At 42.4% G+C, this 21420-nt stretch overlaps 1 protein-coding gene across 3 annotated transcripts in view; it reads right to left on the bottom strand.

The window, feature by feature from the left end:
• RASL10B (RAS like family 10 member B) overlaps positions 1 to 21420 on the bottom strand; it is a 149310-nt gene that overhangs the window by 107944 nt on the left and 19946 nt on the right. The window contains exon 1 of one of the 3 annotated variants that reach the window (XM_068268657.1): positions 11157 to 11237. The exons of 1 other annotated variant lie outside the window; for it this stretch is intronic. The gene's annotated coding sequence lies outside the window, so the exon portion shown is untranslated. Of the gene's footprint in view, positions 1 to 11156; positions 11238 to 21420 lie in introns of those variants that run through there. One more of the 3 variants, XM_068268658.1, reaches the window with a different exon arrangement.

Genomic DNA, 21420 nt, shown 5'->3' with positions numbered 1-21420 from the left:
GGGGCGATTAGCGGGCGATTACCGCTGGCAATCTCTAGTGCTTTTTAAAGTGCTAGTGTAATGTAAACCATATGGCAGTGATCCCCTTGCCGATCAGGGCGTATGCATCGATGTTTGAGCGATTACAATGTAAAAAAGCTAAAAAATTGTGAAGATATACAGTGAAAAATACGCATTTAACGCGATCAAAATCGCCATGCCAAAATGCTACTGCTAATCGCTAGCATTTTGCGATCCCCAGTGGGCCCTTACCCCCTGCCCTACCCAGATAAATGCTGCAAGTTACCGTCATGGCTCTCTATGAACTGCTATTATAAAACACATCATATCTCAGATTTACTTTACATGGAACTGGGATGCCTTGTTACACATAGGATTTATTTTGATAGGAGTCAAACAGATGGTGGAATAAAAGAAATAATCCTATAAATGTAATCCATATGACAGTGATTTTCAAACTATGCTACCGATGATGAGAAGATTTTTAAGTTTTTTAATTTTTTATAGTGCTCCATACAAAGACTGCACATGCTATAACCCCTCATAATTAGGCCACTAATGCTGTGTCTGTTTATCCTTCAATCAACTTTTATGAGCCGTCCATCTCCATATAATACAGAGGAAAAACATAAGAGGATTACTTGTGTTGCTGCGATAGTTTGTCCTAGTTTTCTGAATTGTCATCTTGCAAGCTCAACAATAAAAACAGCTCCAAAATGTTCGGAAACCGTTTAGGAATTTTTAAAGTAGGAAATGTAAATAACCATAAAATATACAGTATATGCAGGGAGTGGTGTCAGTACAAAAAGCATCCAACTCCCACTCCTCAGTTTACAAAACCACTGACTCCGACTCTGGGTACCCAAAATTACTCCAACTCCTTCGACTCCGACTCCTTAGTCTTACCTGCCAGATCAATTTTTTTTCCAACATGTCCAATCTGAATTTCGATCGATTTTCCGATTGATTTCCATAGAAGTGAACTGAAATCTATCAATCAAAATTCAGATCTGACATGTTGGAAAAAATCGATCTGGCAGGTAAATCTGCCAGATAATTGTATTGTGTGTACCTAGCATAATACTTACCAGGACTGTGGAGTTGGTACAAAAATCCTCCGACCGCAGGTACACAAAAAATGCTCAAAAATTGCGCTGTATATATGCTGTTTTGGTCATGAGGTCAGATGACTCCGACTCCAGGTACAGAAAAATTGCTCTGACTCCTCAGCACTGTATATATGCTGTTTTAGTCACGAGGTCAGATGACTCCGACTCCAGGTACAGAAAAATTGCTATGACTCCGTAGCGCTGTATATATGCTGTGCTGGTCATGAGGTCAGATGACTCCGACTCCAGGTACACAAAAATTGCTCTGACTCCTCAGCATCGTATAAATACTGTTCTGGTCATGAGGTCAGATGACTCCGACTCCAGGTACACAAAAATTGCTCTGACTCCTCAGCGTTGTATATATACTGTTCTGGCCATGAGGTCAGATGACTCCGACTCCAGGTACACAAAAATTGCTCTGACTCCTCAGCCATGTATATATGTCATGCTGGTCATGACGTCAGATATGATCCTGAGAAAATCTCCATCTGTTTCTGGCCAAATGGAACTGGAAGTCTGTGTAAAGTACACCAAGGACCAGTTAACACCAGGTCGACTGCTGGTCTGCTTCGCAGAGTGGGCAGCAGCCAACCGACGGACGTACAGAATGAACCACATGCCATCCTATGGGAAAGCCTGGACTAATTCACACATGCCCACATCTATTGTGTTCAGGTTTGCCATAAACAATTCCAACCTGCACAAAAACTTTTCATCAGTGGATGTATTTCCACAAAACAGCACACATCCTCCCCAAATACAGCAGGTACTGCTTCTGACAGCTGGTATATTTGTGCTATACGGATACGATGCCACTGTGGCATAGGATTAACGCAACCTACTGGATAATATGTACATGTATTTGTTAAGCAATTAACAGGTGGTCTCCAGACTGACTAAGGAAGAGATGCTTGTGTGGTCATCAGCCATTACACTAAAAGATAAAACACAAAAACAACAAAGGAAGTAAAAATAATCTGGTAATAAAATAACATTCTAATCAAATACTCAGAAGGATGGGTAGTTTACCATTAAATGTTGCCATATAGGGAAATTAAACTTAGCTTGTAACTTAGAATATCCACTCTCTGTAGGATCCAGAAGAGTGGTCATCCAACAATAAAAATGGGTTTCTTATAAAATCCAGTTCATAAATAGGTGTAAAAATGTCATTAACATTATGGTTTGAATGCCAGTGTGGGTTTTTTTCTGAGCATCCTTCCACCAATTTTTAATCTTTTTGACTATAGTATTTCTTTAAGCACCTCCGATACTAGTTTTGACCCAAGGAGAGGTGACTTTGATGCAACAATCCCAAAAACACAATCCCTTTATTTCAGGGTCCAAAAGTAATCGTAGAATTGACTCAAAGACTTTTAATAGGCAGGTACGGGTAAGTCCCTCGATATGTCATTATCAATTAAGCGGATGAAAGGTCTGGAGTTGACATGAGGTGTGGTGCTTGCATGTGGAAGATTTTGCTATGAAAAGACAACATGCGGTCAAAGGAGCTCCCCATGCAGGTGAAAGACACCATCCTTTAGCTGTGGAAAAGGAAAAAAGAACATCCGAGAAATTGCTACAATATAACAAGTGGCAAAATCTACAGTTTGGTAAATCCTGAGAAAGAAAGCAAGCACTGGTGAACTCAGCAACGCAAAAAGACCTGGACGACCACGGAAGAAAACAGTGGCAGATGATTGCAGAATCAATTCCATGGTGAAGAGAAACCTGCTTCACAACAGCCAACCAAGTGAACAACACTCTCCATGTGTAGGACTTTGCTAAAGTACATCTAAAAAAGCCAGCACAGTTCTGGATAAACATTAATTGGACATATGAAACCAAGATCAACCTCTACCAGAGTGATGGCAAGAAAAAAAAAGTATGGAGAAGGCATGGAACAGCTCATTATCCAAAGCATACCACATCATCTGTAAAACACAATGAAGGCAGTGTGATGGTGTGGGTATGCATGGCTACCAGTGGCACTGGGGCACTAGTGCTTATTGATGATGTGACACAGAAGACGCCAAATTCATTCTGAGATGTTCAGAGACATACTGTATGCTCATATCCAGCTAAAGACAGTCATATTGATTGGGTGGTATTTCATGATACAGAGGAACAATGACCCAAAACATAGAGACAAAGCAAAGAAAATTCTTGAATGGCCAGGTCAGTCACCTGATGTTAACCCAATTGAGCATGCATTTCACTCGTTGAAGACTAAACTTAGGACAGAAAGGCCCACAAACAAACAGCAACTGAAAGCCGCTGCAGTAAAGGCCTGGCAACACATCAAATAGGAAGAAACCCAGCATGTGTTGATGTCCATAAGTTCAAGACTTCGGGCTGTCATTGCCAGCAAAGGATTTTGAACCAAGTATTAGAAATTAATATTTTATTTCCAGTTATTTAATGTGGCCAATTATTTTTGAGCCCCTGAAATAAGGGATTATGTTAAAAACATGCTTTAGTTGCCTCACATTTTTATACAATTCTTTTGTTCACCCCAATGAATTAAAGCTGAAGGTCTGCACTTCAAATGCATCTGGGTTTTTTCATTTAAAATTCATTGTGGTATTGTACAGAACCAAAATTAGAAAAAATGTGTCTCTGTCCAAATATTTATGGACCTAACTGTAATTAATCCTACAAGAGAATGTGTGCATCACCAAGTGAAACCTGGCAGATACCTGACAAATGACCAAGTGAGAACCTGTCCAAATATTTATGGACCTATCTGTAATTAATATAGACAGAGCCTACTAACATTTGTCAGTGCATGATGCAATATTTCAAATGAAGTTCATTGTACTGAAATATAATAAGCACAAACTTCTGACAAGCCCAAGAGAACATACAGGTCAGCAGTAATTCATTTCTCTTTAAGCCACAGTGTAGATCTAATTATAAAGCTATCATGCACACTTAGTTTGAAATCACAACACATTTTGGCAAAGGCATATAATTTGAGTCACTTAGTTAATGGTTTTTAGTGAAAATGATTATCTGCTAAACATTTTCCATTTTAAATTCTTTTTTTTTTCTGCTATAATAGAATAGAAAACAGAGGTATCAGGAAGCAGTCTAATGCTTAAGGGAAAACCAGGGTCACACTTTTCAAAGGAGACAGTCTATGAAAACTGCAAGCTGCCAGGGTTGTACACTTAGCATAATAGCCACAGCTCATGGAATGCAAACTTTCCTCACCCTCAGTCTGTATGGAATGCATGCCTTTACTATTACTCACACACAGAATTCTCTGTAGAGGTGAACTTGCCATGGAGTACACATGCTAATTTTAATGTTGACCTGGAGAAGATATGATACAGCAAAAAATGATTTAGTAACGCAGGAACAACGCAGGCTGGAGACTGGGTACAGCAGCTGCCTACAACAGCAAATCAAATTTTAGTTCTTACATAAAACGAAGATTGTAATTGGTTGCTCTAAAAGTTCCACATCATTTTTAGAATGAAGGTTGAATTCTTATTTACTTTGTAAAAGGATGACTGGGATATGATTTAACTACTTCATAAATATGTTCATGTCCAATATGTTTGTAACTGTTATTATTACAGCTACATTTCAAGTGCCAAAATAGTAGTGGGAGCAGCTTTTAACTATGAGGGTTTTCAAAATGTTTACCTCCATGTTACACAAGTTAGGCAGCATTGCTTTTCACATCAATAGGCTGAAATCTAGCAATGCATTGTTATTAGAAATTGTTCTTTTTATAAAATTATGATAGTTAACAGCTGTATGAGCTTTAGCTCCCTTCGTTAGTCTGTGTCCTTCCATCTCCATCCTCGCCGGCACCTGTTCTCCATGATCTGGCAGTATGATACACGAGTTAATACATGATGCAGGGTCATGGAGAAGAGACGCCAGAAGGGATGGAGACAGAAGTACATAGTTGAAAGGTCGGAGCTCTTCGACCAGATAGGTGAGTTTCAAAACGTTACAAATAAAAAGTTTAAACACAGCAGCAGTCTTTCATTGTGAGTAACTCCGCTCTGCCAGTCTGCTGCTCCTTTCGCAGATCCTCACTCACTGCCGGGGATTCCAGCCCCCATTGGGCCGGCACAACAACCTAATTGCACCAAACGTGCCTGATCCCAAAGCGGCCTATGCAGCCCAGGAACCAGAATTGCCATAGCGGATTCGTCACTGCGAAACCTGGTCCCTGGCTTAAGAGGGACAAAACGCAAAAGTTGTCACACCCGTAGGGGTCACCCCAGCATATACAAATAGGTGAGACCCTTCCAATAGGGTATTGCTTTCATACCACTAGCAATTACAGTGTGCGCTCGCTCTTCTCTTAGTCTCACTCACTGTTCCTTCTTGTCACAGTCACCGTATCAAAAAGCTATATCTCTGGGAGCTCACACACACACAATTCTCACACCACCATGATCCACAATCACAGTAGATGTATCCCATCTCAAAAACAGGTAAACTCGTAGCCTAACTGTGGAAACCCAAAAATCAAGGTCAAATTCGGTTCAGTCAATTTTCCTTTGGGGTTGACATCCCATGAATCATCTCCCTTCTAATGGGTAGAGTTCTCCCAGTACCATCCAGTGATACATGTGCATGAAAGATAAACACTCTCTGCAGTGCAAACTGCTTAGTGTTTAAAAGCACACTTTATTCCATGCCAACAACACTTCAGATAGAACACTTACATAACGGGTCTATATAGCTCATAGACCCAAACTAAAGCTAGTGCATTTTACAGTACATATAGTACAAATTATCACAAGTCCGCCCTACATTTTGGGATGCCAAAACAGAAATCGTATATCAAGCATGCTCTATGTGCCTTGCACAGTGCGGTAAGGAAAGCAAAGGTAAAATTATCTGGGAGATAGTCCATACATTTTGTAAACTTTAGGCTATTTAAGCAAGTAATGGCAGCTGATTTGTGAAGGACAAAAAAATATAACAGGTAAAAATGAGCAATTCCCACCTAATGCCCAGTCTAAATTGTGACGGACAGGGGCTGCACGTATTTGTGATTGCAGGACTACTGTTTTATGATTTTTTTTTTAGCATTCCTAACAATGACATAAGACGTAGGTGAGGGTTAAAATCCTTTGTCACTAAGCTAATAAATCATTTATAAAAGAATACAGGTTTGCTAGCTCCCTAAGGCTCTCAACTACTCTCCAACCTTCAGCAAATCAAAACCACTGTCACCACTGCAGGTTCTCCAGAGAAATACATGGAGAATGAACATCTTATGTGGCAGAAGGATGTACAAAACATGCCCATGCAGTTCTTTCATGCAATCATTGCGGTGCTGTCAACTGCGTTTCACTGCAGAAAAATCCAACTATACCCATTTTTCCATACAGTATATTGGTAGATTGCAATAGCAGATCCATACTTCTCACATGTATACTTTTTTTGCTTGTATATCAAGACATTGCTTGTATATCAGAATTTCACAAAACTGTTTGCTTGTACTGCAAATCGCTCCTAAACCAAGTTACTCTCAATCCAAGGTTTTACTGTACATGAAAGGTGGCCGTACATCTCACGACTTGGCAGCTGATTGACCACCCAATTCGAAATTATTATCGAATCATATGAAAATCGGTGCTGCGAAGAGCATGCCCAATCAATAATGCAACCAATTTTGGGCCCGAAATTGGTTGCATGTATCGATCTGACATGCTGCAAGATGCTGGGCCATTGTGGTCGATCGGGTGCACAGCGGTAATGGTGAGCAGTATTGGAACGGGCGAGGAACGAGACAACACCCCGGCCACTGTTCCCCCTAGTGTATGAATGTGTGTTATACATCACCTGCCCTATGTCGCCCATCACGTGGTGTCCATCCACCTTCGGAATTCCGCTCCTCCATTTGCACTATACACGCCACATGGGGGTGATATACACCGGCCGATTCCCGAGAGATTTCATGCTGAAAACAATCATTAATTGGCCTGCATTGTATCGGCAGCTGACAGATGTCTTTCTAATCAGATTCGATCAGAGAGAGATCTGTCTCTAGATCGAAACTGCCCATCATCGCTGGATCTATGGGCGATCGAAACTGCCCATCATCACTAGATCTGTGGGCACCTTTATACTTTGCACTCACTATACATTTCTGTGGTACTAAGCAATCAATTGATCATTTTGGGTGACAGTTTTGGAACAATCACTGCAGAGACATGATGAGCAGCTCCAGGCTCAGCCTCACTGTTCTGCTTTATGGAACTGGGCATGGGGAGGACAAGCAGGAAGAGTTCTGCTGCTGGGAATTCAAAAGAAGCCTTGGAAAGTACAATAGAGATATAACATACAAGGCACACAAAAGTTTCCAGGCTGGGGTGAGGAGGGTCTGAGGAGAGAAGGGCTGGATTAAAACCAGCCAGGGTCAAAGGGCCTTCAGCTCCTATAGCTTATGGTTAGACTGTGGGGGTCACATGACTCCAAAGCTAGACATCCTAATCGGTAAGTATGAGGGCAATTTGGGAGGTGCATAGTTAGGTTACTTGGGAGAAAGGAGGGTATCATTTGTAAAATAAATAGGCCTTAAAGGATACCTGACCTGAGGCAAAGCTACCTAAGGTAAGTACTCTGTTCATTGTCTGTCCCTCTCCTCATTCACCCCTCTCTCCGTAATGACTCCTGGCTAAAGTAACATTTTCAGACAGAGAAAGGCAGGCTCATTGCAATGTTCCCTTCCATCACCCTTCCATTACCTTCTCTTAATGGGGGTGATTGAGGAGGGGAAAAGGAGGGAATGGGAAGGTGATGGGAGGGAACATTATGGCAAGCCTGCCTCTTCCTGTCTGAAAATGTGACCTTAGCCTAAAGTTAAAATTTTCAAGGAGTCATATAATATGGACCAGGGGGGACAAGGAGAGGAAATGACAACACACATAAGTATCCTGCATGAGCAGACCTCTGTACTTATCTTAGGTATCTTTGCCTCAGATTAGGTGTACTTTAATTATAGCTAAATATACTAATGTTTAACAAGCCATGCGCTGTTCAGGGTACAATGAAAAGAAGGCTGTACCCTTAGTGTGCAGCATTTATCAAAGCAACATATATCCATATTGGTCAGCCTTCAAGTGACCTTCACAGTAACAATACACTAGCAGTGTTTTGTCAGGTCAATATGTAACCATATAATTCCATAGATAAGTGACCAGGCTGCACAGACCTGTTCATCAGTGGAATGGGCCCCAAGTGTCCATGCACAGTATAAGCTGTGTGACAGGCATGAGACAAGAATTATTCATTGACTCCAGTTCCATATGGCCTGATCCACACTCACAAGACATGTTATTCTTGTTCAGAGAAATTATGACAGGCAAAAGAAGTCTACTCTGGTATTTTGTGCAGGGAGAATGATGTTTGCATTTCAGATAACATATGAATACTGCCATGGTAAAGCTGTCCTCTGGGGATAAGACAGGAGTCCATTTCACTCACAGCTTTTAATCTCAGCAGTCTGCACACACTTGAAAGCTTGTTGGGATTTTCCAGCTTTTATCCACATGTTCATGTTTAGATTGTATCCCAGCTTCGGAAGGACATCTGCTTTTCCTTTACATGCAGTTTAATTGGCTTAGCTACAAATATCACCTGAACTATCAGAAGCATTTTACCTGGAGAACTTGGTGAGTCAGCAAGTCTGCAGCAGTGAGCGTGTGAAATGCTGACTTTTGCCAGCTCGTGTACAGAACTTCCAGCCAATAAAAGCGCGGTGCAGAGTAATACAAAATCCAAGTTGCCTTCACACAGCCCACAATGCATAAAGATTATCTAGAGTAAGGATTCTGGCGACATGACTGAAAACTATATTTACTGTGAACTTTAATAAAACAGCTAACATGGAGTATCACCGAAATGCCACGTGATAACATAAAGCTGGAGCTGGCAATGGGGGATTTTGTTGCTGCAGGAGAAATGTGCCTGTCGCTACTCCATGCTTCCCAGATTATATAATGCTGCATAGTGGACTGTTTATAGATTACATGGCACACAGACTAGGCTTACTCAACAGATGATGCTTTGCCTCTGGCTAACATTAATAACTGTGCAATTAGATATGTTATCTAGCACATGAACACAGTGGAATGGTAAGGGCAATAACATCCCTAGTGTTGTAAATGGCAAATACAGAATTATAGACATAAGTACTACATCAACTGAAATAATTGCAAAGCAGTATATGTGCTTTTCATATGGATATGATAGCTTGAAACACTCAATATTGAGTTTACTGCAAAACCATTTGTTTTTTGTTTTACACTGAAAGATTGTGACATTCATGATACATTGAGACCATAAACTGTCTAACCACACCAGAGTATCTAACCTTATAGCTGTATACAATTTCTGATACACAACCTCAATAGCTGCAAAAAATGTATGAATTTCTGCACTGCTTCTGTCCTGTCATTAGGTGAAGCACATCAAAGATCATGCTATCACTAAAAAAGATAGAGTTTAGCCTACAGTATTCGTGCATTATACTTGTGTGACAGAATGAGAAGACAATTCTGTTTGGAAGCCTCATGCACATTTAAATGACCTAAACGGGGGGTAATTTACAACAGCTGGAACGCAGAATAAAGCAGCCAAAGTGAATCCATCTCCAATGGCAGCCAGTTAGATATCTGGTTTCATTTTCACATAGAAAGAAAATTGATTGGTTGCCATGGGCAACCGTTTCACAGCAAGTTCCATTTTATTATTGGTTACATTAGTTTAAGCTTATGCACCATGAGCTACTTTGTTACATTTATATTTTAACTGACTGCCCACCCAGTAGAATGCCTCTAATGAACACAGGTTGAAAGATGAGCTATTCAAAGTAACCTTCACAACTGTGCAGTCACAAAAGCATAAATTATTTATGGTAAGATTTGTGGTTTTGTCTCCAAAACTCTTGGGGTTACTTGGCAACAACAGCTATCAAACAATTTCCCCTTCCTGACATATTTGAGTCATTTATGATGTTGCATCCAAATAGAAGATGCAGCCTTCTGTTGCTCAGAGGCAAAGTTCTTCCATCACCTCTTGGAACCTTGGTTCTAGTCATGTGGTACACATACCCCCTGAGGTACTTCTGAGGTGCCTGGGGGTATTCAGGCATCATGCTGTTAATTGAGCATGAATCTGAATCCTACAAAATGATGAAAATCACAGAAATCCTAAATGCAGTATGTTAGTTAATTAAAAGCAGCAGGGAATGCTTGAAAATCGTGTATACACGATTAGTATGTACTAATAATAAATTTACACGTGTCAAGCAATACACAATGTACTTGAGATAAGCTTGCCTATACCAGGGGGTATTTGTCTCTTGGCAAACACCGGCTTTTACAAAGACATACATAGCAAAATAATGCTGAGAAACACCATCCTAGAACACAACACAAATATAATATCCGCCCAATCTTGACACATTCACATGACAGCAGTGCTGAGTTTCCTAGGATGGAACAAGTGTTGTTTTACATCGTCCAGTGGAATCAGTGCGTCTTCCATTCGATGTCTTCACTACAGAAATACCCAATAGGTGCAATGAAAAACCATGAGCGATGTGAATGCAGGCTGGAACGCGTGCACAGATCAGCACCACAGGTATTGTGGACAGCTCCCCGCTGCATTCCAGCAGCAGCTACGGGGTTAATGGAACAATGCCCGCTGCAAAAGCCTCAATCACACAGCACCGCACATGTACAATCCAAACACTACAGCCCAGCACTGCCTGTGTGAGCCCGCATAGCTTACCACGGCAAGCCATGCATGCTGGCAAACAATATGCCAAGCCACTACAACGACCAATGGGTTCAACGCGCTGCAGATCCTACAGATATCACTACTTCATTCATCTCACCTACTACCAGCTATCTCCTGGCAGCTATAAGGTTAAACGGGCAAATCTCTAAAATAAATAATAATAATAATAAACAAATCTTACAAAAATACACCGTACTGCCTCACTGCCCATAGTGAGGCGATAGTTGCCCCTCCACCCCCTCTTTTTCTTTGCCTGCTTACCTAAAGCAGCACAATACTGTTGCTTTGGCCGCAGCTGCTGCTTCGCAGTGACCGCGCACTCTGCTCCTCGGTGTCCTCGCTCCATCTCTTCACAGTCCCCCCTCCCTCCCTGGAGCACGAGGAAAGCAAAGGGGCGTAGCTAGACTGGCAATACCTACAGCTCCGCAGGGTCCTACAGAGACAAGCTGACCATGTGGTGGTGTAAGGAGCACAAGGACCATTAGAAAACAAACATAGTGCAGCAATGTATAACCAACTATATTTATAGCAGCAAAGGATTGTACCAAAGCAAAGGTTGGGGGAGAAGGCTTCCTTGGTCTCCCTGCGCTCCTCTTGCGCTGTGCTGGAACCCTCTAAGCAATTTTCCATAGTAATTCTCCTTCTGTGTACATCTTCATTGCGCAATACAGCCCGCTCCTGCGCAGTACCCTGGAGCCCAGTAGCGTTGTTTAGGAGCTCAAGGCCCCAGTGAGAGTTTTACTTTGGGCGCCCTCAAGCACTTTATACATAACAATTGCAATGCAGTTTCTAGGTTAAATTGCTATCAGGGCATGTGTCAAAAAAATTCGTGCCTCCCCACCCCACCCTCAACACCACCGAACGATTGCTATACTTTTGTCCTTGGGAGTCATAGGGGATCTTAAAGATCTGATCTGTAGTGGCAGTTGTTATCGCTGCATGTCACCAAACATTGTCTGTGTAATTGCACGTCTGTACCCACATTTTGCGATTGCGGAAACAATTGCTCATAAAAAACGCTGGTTGTTGGGAAAATCGCTGTAAAAAATCGCATAGTGGGTATGAGCCTTTACAATTTGTAAGCGGCTATACCACTTGTACTTGAGGGGGCCTCTCTGGCACAGAGGCCTGTGAGTGCCATGGTAACCTTCACTGAGCATTGTAAGTTACTATTGTAAGTTACAATACCACCCAGACCCTCTCAGCCAGAGATCTCCCTGTCCAGCACAGGTTACAATGGCACTGCCCATCATAGAATACATTATTTGACTTCCCAAGTATCGTTCTTACCAAGATTTGTTCAAGCAAAGTGTAAGTCTTGAAATTGGGAGACAAGTGAACACATGGAGAGCCAAAACAGAGGTAGAGTGGTGGGGAGGGAGGAGGTCACTGGAGATAGTGAGGGGAGGAAGAAGGTCACTGGGACTAGTGGGTGGGGGAGGAAGAAAGCCACTGGAGCTAGTGTGGGAGAGGTAGGAGGTCACTGGTGCTAGTGGGTGGAGGGAGAAGGTCACTGGAGATAGTGGGGGAGGGAGAAGATCACTGGAGATAGTGGGGGAGGGAGGCCATCCAGGAGGAAGCAGCCCTAACAGCTGCTGCAATACAGCTACAGGACATCAGTGCCTCAGTGTCACCCCGCATGGTCACGTGTTGACTACTTTATGCCAACAGCCAAGGCAACAGGACACCCAGGAGGAGTCAGTAAAGACAGAGATGATTGTGGTGCTCCTCTTCTTTCCTCTTCGGTTTGACTTCACGCGTGTCACCGTCTCTTTGTCGGTCCCGTCCTTCTGCCTGCAACCCCCCTTCTCCTCAGTGCCACACTCTGCCCCGGGCAGTTACCCACCCTGCTCACCCCAAAAAACGTCCCTGAACACTTATTATGGAGCACTAAAACCTGCCAAGGACAGCTGCAGTGTCAGAGAGGTGTAGGCTGGGGATTAGAACAGTCTATTAATGGTTACAACTAATAAAAGCACATATAGAGGTAATCATTACCAGCTTAGAACCAACAAAGAGCTAATGAAGTGGTTGATGGAGGGCCCCTACTGGGTCCTTCTGGTCCAAGGGCCGTGGTGCGGTCGCTACCTCTGCATGCCTTATTGCTATGCCACTGATGGAGCCGCATATGCAAACCCTCTGGCATCTGTGCAGTACGGCAGCACTTGTGCATGGAACAGAGCGCAGTCACGGGCAATAAATCATTAAAGTCGAAGCCTGGTCTTCATGTGAATAAGCTTGTCCAACGTGAAAAGGCTGTTGTGAGAGGTACTCTGTGCCCCAGTATTCACTTCTGGTAAACTTTCTCTACAGTTCCCTTGAAGATGCTGAATACGAGACTGAATGGGCGATTGGAGCTTACCAGCTGTAACACTGGAACACTGTGGATTACAGACACAGAACATTTATATTGCACTTTTCTCCTTGTGTACTCAATTCACCAGAGCTGCAGCCACTATAGGCAGTAGTAGTGTTAGGGAGTCTTGCCCAAGGTCTACTACTGAATAGGTGCTGAATCAGGAAGAGCCAAGATTCAAACCCTGGTCTGTGCCAGAGGCAGAGCCCTTAACCAGTACACTATCCAGCCCGTCAATAGAATAGGTTGCTTCAAGCACAGCTGGATGATGCTTGTCTTTCCTCTTCACAATACAGTATAAGGTTGTTTGCTTTCTTCTTACCATAATAATGGAGCACCTCTGACTAGAAGCTGAGAATAATCAAGAGGGGTTCAATATTCAGCCACTAACATGTCACTACATCTGTGAGTGCTGCAATTTACCCTTTCTCTTCTGAACATGCTAGGTGGTTTTCAGCAGAAGTGGTTGGTGGGCTCAAAGTGGACCCAAGCTTTCTAGATGTGTCAGCGAGTGATCAGCCTAATGGATTGTCTCAGCTGAGAATGGGTTGAGGGCATTATTCTCCAACTTAGGCTGCCTGCTCCATGCCACTCTATTGTGCTTTGCGTCATCCAACATCCTCCACAGCATCAGAACTCCTCCAGACTTGTAGGTTAGTGATGCATCTGTACAGCACTGGGCCCCCAAACTGTGCGCTCCTGTGCAGAGCTGGATCTTGCAAAGGCAGATTAGGCAGGTGCCTAGGGCCTAATGGGCGCCTAGGGGCTTAACTGGCACTTTTACCGACTAACCTCCCTCATCTTACAATACCAAAGCCAGATGTCCAACAGTGGGGCCCAAATTTGGCATATTGTCAAGTGCCCTCTCTTCTTCTGTGCATTTTTCAGCAACAAATCAATGTTACAGACTGATACGCGTTGCTGAAAAATGCACAGAGGCGTTCAAGTGTGCTCAGGCCCTAAATGTGACCTTTGTCTTCCCTTTCAATGTTTTCAGTTCCACCTTTTGGAAGAGCATACTGTTGTGGTCTAGTGACTTTCAGTATTGATTTTGTGGTTGTGTAGGTCATTGGTCTGTGGATTTGTTTGTGTCACTGAACAACTTGGAGCATGTTAAATCCCTGTGCAACCTAAAATGGTAAAACAAATAATAGGGTTAATGCTGCCTAAAGATTGTCAAGGCTGCGTAATATGTTGGCGCTTTATAAATACAATAAATAATAATAACAATAATACAGTAACAAAATAAAAATAAATAAATAAAAGTAATGCTAATAAATCTGTTTCAAATGCAGATTGTATGCAGCTCAGAACTTGGCCAGTCAGATGCGCTTTCCAATTTACAGTAGATTAATTCAAATAAAAGCTACATACAAGTGCATGACATTTGCATGACATTTGCATTCAAGATGCAAAAGTTAGCATTTCATTGACTATCTCAAATGCTAACTACACCAGGCCCGTCTTGCCTCTCTCCCCACCACTGCTATTTTCCATAGGTGGTGTGGTGTGCACCACCCACATTAGAGTTTATGGAAGCAAGCGCTGCCTCAAGTAGATTGTAGTGCAGTGAACCTCAAGATGAACCTGAAGCAACAGGCAGACAGTAAGGGCCAGTTCACATTGACTTCTGCTGGCACGTCAGTCAAATGCTTTTCTGCAAGCATGCAAAAAAGCCTTTGACATCTTTCAGCGGCTATTGGCAACTTTTGTTCCCCACCACAGGGACACAGACGTGGCGGTAAGTGACCCTAGAAGCACCATGATGCTTCCAAGTTCGGCTGAAACGACAGGAAAAATCAGGATCAGAACGTGGTGTTCGCGCAAATGACGGCAAACCATGGTACAAGTTGAATGGGCAGCGCTTTAACAACAAGCGCCATGGCCGACGTTAAGAATGTTTCACAAATTTCTCCACTTTTCCAAGTTTGTTTGTATGGAGACATATACTTAGATAGCTATACTGGGAACTGCATGTTATTTGTGTACCTTTGAAGGACAACTGTAATGAGAGGTATATGGAGGCTGACATATTTATTTCCTTTTAAAAAATACCAGTTGCCTGGCAGTCCTGAGGATCCTTTGCCAATAATACTTTTAGCCATAGACGCTGAAAAAGCATGCAGCAGATCAGTTGTTTCTGACAGTGTCAGATCTAACAAGATTAGCTGCATGCTTGTTTCTGTTGTGATTCAGACATTGCTGCAGCTAAATAGACCAGCAGGGCTTCCAGGTACAGTGGCTATTTTCCACATTTTGTCACATTACTGCCACAAACATGAATTCATTTTATTGGAATTCAACATGAAAGACCAATACAAAGTGGTGTACACGTGAGAAGTAGAATGAAAATCACACATGATTCCAAACATTTTTTTACAAATCAATAACTGCAAAGTGGGGTGTGCATAATTATTCAGCCCCCTTTGGTCTGAGTGCAGTCAGTTGCCCATAGACATTTCCTGATGAGTGCTAAAAACTAAATAGAGTGCACCTGTGTGTCACCTAATGTCAGTACAAATACAGCTGCTCTGTGACGGCCTCAGAGGTTGTCTAAGAGAATATTGGGAGCAACAACACCATGAAGTCCAAAGGACACACCAGACAGGTCAGGGATAACGTTATTAGGCAATTTAAAGCAGGCTTAGGCTACAAAAAGATTTCCAAAGCCTTGAACATCCCACGGAGCACTGTTCAAACGATCATTCAGAAATGGAAGGAGTATGGCACAACTGTAAACATACCAAGACAAGGCCGTTCACCTAAACTCACAGGCCGAACAAGGAGAGCGCTGTTTAGAAATGCAGTCAAGAGGCCCATGGTGACTCTGGACGAGCTGCAGAGATCCACAGCTCAGGGGGAGGGGGGGGGGATCTGTCCATAGGACAACCATTAGTCATGCACTGTACAAAGTTGGCCTCTATGGAAGAGTGGCAAGAAGAAAGCCATTGTTAACAGAAAAGCATAAGAAGTCCCGTTTGCAGTTTGCCACAAGCCATGTGGGGAACACAGCAACCATGTGGAAGAAGGTGCTCTGGTCAGATGAGACCAAAATGGAACCTTTTGGCCAAAATGCAAAACGCTATGTGTGGCGGAAAACTAACTCTGCCCATAACTCAGAACACACCATCCCCACTGTCAAATATGGTGGTGGCAGCATCATGCTCTGGGGGTGCTTCTCTTCAGCAGGGACAGGGAAGCTGGTCTGAGTTGATGGGAAGATGGATGGAGCCAAATGCAGGGCAATCTTGGAGAAAACCTCTTGGAGTCTGCAAAAGACTTGAGACTGGGGTGGATGTTCACCTTCCAGCAGGACAACGACCCTAAACATAAAGCCAGGGCAACAATAGAATGGTTTAAAAGAAAACATATCCATGTATTAGAATGGCCCAGTCAAAGTCCAGATCTAAATCCAATTGAGAATCTGTGGCAAGATCTGAAAACTGCTGCTCACAAACGCTGTCCATCTAATCTGACTGAGCTGGAGCTGTTTTGCAAAGAAGAATGGGCAAGGATTTCAGTCTCTAGATGTGCAAAGCTGGTAGAGACATAGCCTAAAAGACTGGAAGCTGGAATTGCAGCAAAAGGTGGTTCTACAAAGTATTGACTCAGGGGGCCGAATAATTACACACACCCCACTTTGCAGTTATTTATTTGTTAAAAATGTTTGGAATCATGTATGATTTTCATTCCACTTCTCACGTGTACACCACTTTGTATTGGTCTTTCACGTGGAATTCCAATAAAATGGATTCTTGTTTGTGGCAGTAATGTGACAAAATGTGGAAAACTTCAATGGGGCCGAATACTTTTGCAACCCACTGTAACTGGTATTGTTTAAAGGGAAATAAATATGGCAGCCTCCATATCCCTCTTGTTATAATTGTCTTTTAAAGTTCTCTCCCTTTTTAAGTGAAATGATTGTTTAGAGACATTCTATTTAAAGGACTACTGTCACGAACATCTTAAAATTTAAAATACAGGTAAACACATACAAATGAGAAGTATGTTTCTCCCAGAGTAAAATGAGCCATAAATTACTTGTCTTCTATGTTGCTGTCACTTACAGTAAATAGTAGAAATCTGACAGATTTGATAGGTTTTGGGCTAGTCCATCTCTCCATAGGGGACTATCAGCAAGGCCTTTATTTTTTATAAAGACACCCCATAAATGATTTGCAACAGGTAGAAATGGACACACATCTGGGATAGATATTGCACTGCTTTCTGCACCTAGAGGCCACTTATGCTCCAGCAGCATTGATATTCTAATTACAAAGAACTTCCAATATGTTGCAGTATGAAGGCTAGCATACACTGATTACAGTGAGATTCCACAGGTGCAGGAAAAAGGAAACCACACTGAGAAGAGTCACTTCCATTTGTGCATATACTGTCTTCTTGACAACTGAATCTGCATCAAGCAGCTGCTTTTGAAAATATCAGATAGGGGTGTGCTTGACCAGATTTTCTGTTCTGACCAATCAAACCACTTTTGATCCCAGTGCTTGATGTTTTAGTCACTAAAATTTAGTGTATGGTGTTCTTTATTAGATTGATTCAGTCATTTTAGTAAATCTATAGCTGAATAGGACAGTCCAGTATCTCTGTGCATGGCAGGCTTAGGGTTTCATTAAATTAGGGAGGATGAATCAATAATTTATACTCTGTATTATTTGGTATTGCAGTACTAGACTTGCAAATTACTTTTTGCTTTACTAATAAGACAATTTGTTGTATTTGTTAAATTAATTCTATGGGATTTTCAATTTAATTTTCTTTAACGGTATTAAGATTTTTCATTCCTGAGGGTATAGTATATGTTATAGTATATGCATGTGACAGCAGCTAGCATTTAGGCCTTCAGTAAAAACATTGACAGGACAGATCAACAACTTAACAGCTTTATTACCACTTCTGTCCTCAATGAAATAGTTGTTGCATTTATTGATATGCGTGTGTTGTGTTTCCTATTGATATAATAAAGAAATGCTTTTTTGTTGAGAACTTAAGTGCTGGCTGTAATCACTTCCATTATGTTTGCACTATGTCCTTGGGGCTGGGATTTAATATAGCTACATTCACAGGATCTGTGGTATGCAGCAATACTTTGTTGATGGTTTGCCACACGTCCATATCAACCATTTTTTTGTAAGCAACATGTAAAATGTTCATGCATAAAAGGCCATGATAACTAGTAATGAATAAAACTTAATGGTGTTGATTCATAAAAGGCTGTGCAAAAAAAAATCTGGTTGGGAAAATATTTTAGACTTTTGTGTGCTAATTCATAAAAATCTTCACAGGTGCGGTAAAAGTTTGGTAAATTACCAAAGCCCATTGACAAAAACCTGTTTGTAACAGCAGAAGAGAGTGGAGTGTCCCTGTGTTGTTATAATCTGTTCCGGGCAGCGAGAGCATTACAAACAGGCATCCCAGACATCCCTTTAGATGCACATGTTTTATTATACTGCCTTTGCTTGCTCTGAATCTGCTCTGAATCTATCAGTCTTTCTTAACATTCTATTTAATTGCCATAGCTTAGATTAACTTCCAATAAACTTTACACATGCCATGCTTAGGTGATTTTCCCCACTAGCCCCTACACATCTTCAAACAGGAAGCCAAGAGGTTAAACAGCCACACAGCCTAAGGTATTCAGAGAAAGCCTGTTTTGTTCTGTTCTCGCTCTGCTGCTGCCTGGGGGGGGGGGGTTTAAAAGCTCGTCCTGCCCGAGAAGGCTGCTGGTCCTCTCAGATTCCATCATTCAGGCTTGCAGGGGCTGTTTCTATTGGCTCCCGGCTCCTGTCAGTCACAGCTATCACTGTTTCTGCTTGTGAGTAACGGTTTCCAGCGCAGTCTCCTCGCGCAGGCTCTTTTCACCACTTCAAAGCAGACGGTATTATTTTGTGGCTTTACTGCATGTTGTAGGCTTTATGACTTGAAATTTACTGACATGTGTTAAGGTATTTATCGCACAAGTCAGTAATTTACCTCACTGCTCGAATTTCAGCTTTTCATGCGTTAGCAACCTTTATGAATTGACATTTTCCTAACTGCTTAGTAAAGTCAGCTGTTTTCTGAATTAGCGAATGCGGTAATGCTTTATGAATCGACCCCAATGCAGGTGGAACACCTTAAAAAGTAATATGGCAACTTTGCTGTTAAACTCTGGTTTTTGCTATGGATGCAAAACTTTTGCATTTGAATGTCAAGAAAATTACATGTTTTAATACAAATGTTGCCCAATATAGGATTGTAAAACATTTCTTTGTGGGGCTAGTCAGTAAGTAATTACATTTATCAAAAGGTCAATCAAGTCTATCATCATTGAAGAATATGTTCACATACACTGGTAACTGAAATGGTGACTAGTGAAACAAAATGCAAATGTCACAAATTCATCTCTCAGTCATTCCCGCGGAGAGCCTGGCTCCTCCAAGAGTACAGTTGGATTCTGCTACAGGCCAGCGCAGTATCCCCAGAGACCCTGCATGGCTGTATTATGACCTCCAGCTGAGCCGCTAGAGGCTGGAGGAGGGTATTAGGGCCGGTTTCCACTACAAAGTGATGCATCGCATCACTCCCGCCGCATCACTCCCGCCGACCGTCCGCATCACTTCCGCATCTCCCAATGCGGAAGTTAATTGAGGAGATGGGACGCGACTGCGGGCGGATGCAGCCGTGCTAGAATCTGCAGCATGCTGCAGATTCTCGGATCTCCCCGCACAGCATGCACGCAGTGAAAACACTTCCATTGCCGCAGCACACCTGTGGTGCGATGCGGCTATGTAGCCGCATCGCACCGCTCCTAGTGGAAACAGGCCCTAAGAGTATTACTGCCAGGTTCTGTGAGTGGCCAATTCTCCACTCTGTTGCTGACTTGTGGTCTTGCCAGATTATTACGAGTATTTTGAGGTACCGTATATACTCGCATATAAGCCGACCCGCATATAAGCCAAGCTACTCACTTTTCCCTAAGAAAAGAGGAAAAAGTGATTGACTTGCGTATAAGCCCCCTCCCCAGTATTGCCCCCTCCACAGAAGCCAGATGTACCCCCAGTACAAGTCAACCCTCCTCCATATAGCCAGCTGTGCTCCAAGGATGAGGCAGAAGCGTCTCAAGACGCCACTAGATGGTGCCATAGATATGAGACACAGTGATTTCCACACAGGACGAGTCCCCAATCACTGCACCGCTTAAACGTTGCTGGCATGCTCTGCTTCATAAGCCGGGGGACACAGGCAGTCTTGAGCAGTGCACTCTGCACACCATGTTGCATGGGATTGGGGGGCACAGACACAGCAGGGAGCCAGCTGGCAAGAACAGGCTCATTAGTGCATGATCCTTACACTCCAATGCCAGTAACAAAACCTGTTCCACCATCCGTCCTACTCCACTGACTCGCATATAAGTTGAGGGGGTAACTTTCAGCACATTTTATGTGCTTAAAAATTAGGCTTTGACGCGAGTATACAGTATAAGGTAAATACTGCCAGATTACATGTATTTTAAGGGAAACACTGACAGATTAAGTGTATTTTTTTGGGGAGGGGCTAGCAAATCCACTTGTTATATCAGTCTTTTAGATCTATACATTTTATCCCACTATGGCCTCAATTCACTAAGCAGTTTAGGCTAGTCTACTGATGGTTTGGTAAGTTGCATCAAAGGGGAATTCACTATTACCAAATGTGAATGTTTTAGACCTGTTTTAGACCTGGTCTAAACCATTTGGTAATTAGGTCGGTAAAGCAGAAATGATCTAAAGATGCAATTCACAAACCAAGTAGCTATGACTGACATCCTTCTCCTTTGATAAGCTCTCCTCTGCATACAATTACACTGCTGCATAATTAATTTAAAAGGGCTATAGGACTGATTTACCATGCCGCTATCTGATTGTATGCAGTAGTCCTCCTTCCACCACAATGTGATGATGGGAAAGTCACTAGGTATATGTGTAATGACATCAGGATGGTATTTATATGCTGGCTTGGAAACCCTGAGGTTTGGGATTATCATAAAGGCATCAGGACCTGCAGTGTCAGCACCACACCATGTTATTGTCTCAGTGATCACCTTGCTATCCATATATTGCAGCCTGATCTCACAATTTCTGTTGATAATTATATATAAAATGCTTTAATGTAGCTATTTATTTTGGA

The sequence above is a fragment of the Hyperolius riggenbachi genome, chromosome 2 (genome assembly GCF_040937935.1).
Source record: "Hyperolius riggenbachi isolate aHypRig1 chromosome 2, aHypRig1.pri, whole genome shotgun sequence".
In the NCBI taxonomy this organism is placed as follows: Eukaryota; Metazoa; Chordata; class Amphibia; order Anura; family Hyperoliidae; genus Hyperolius; species Hyperolius riggenbachi.
The sequence above is the reverse complement of the archived record's forward strand: the minus strand, read 5'-3'. Positions and strand labels throughout refer to the sequence as shown.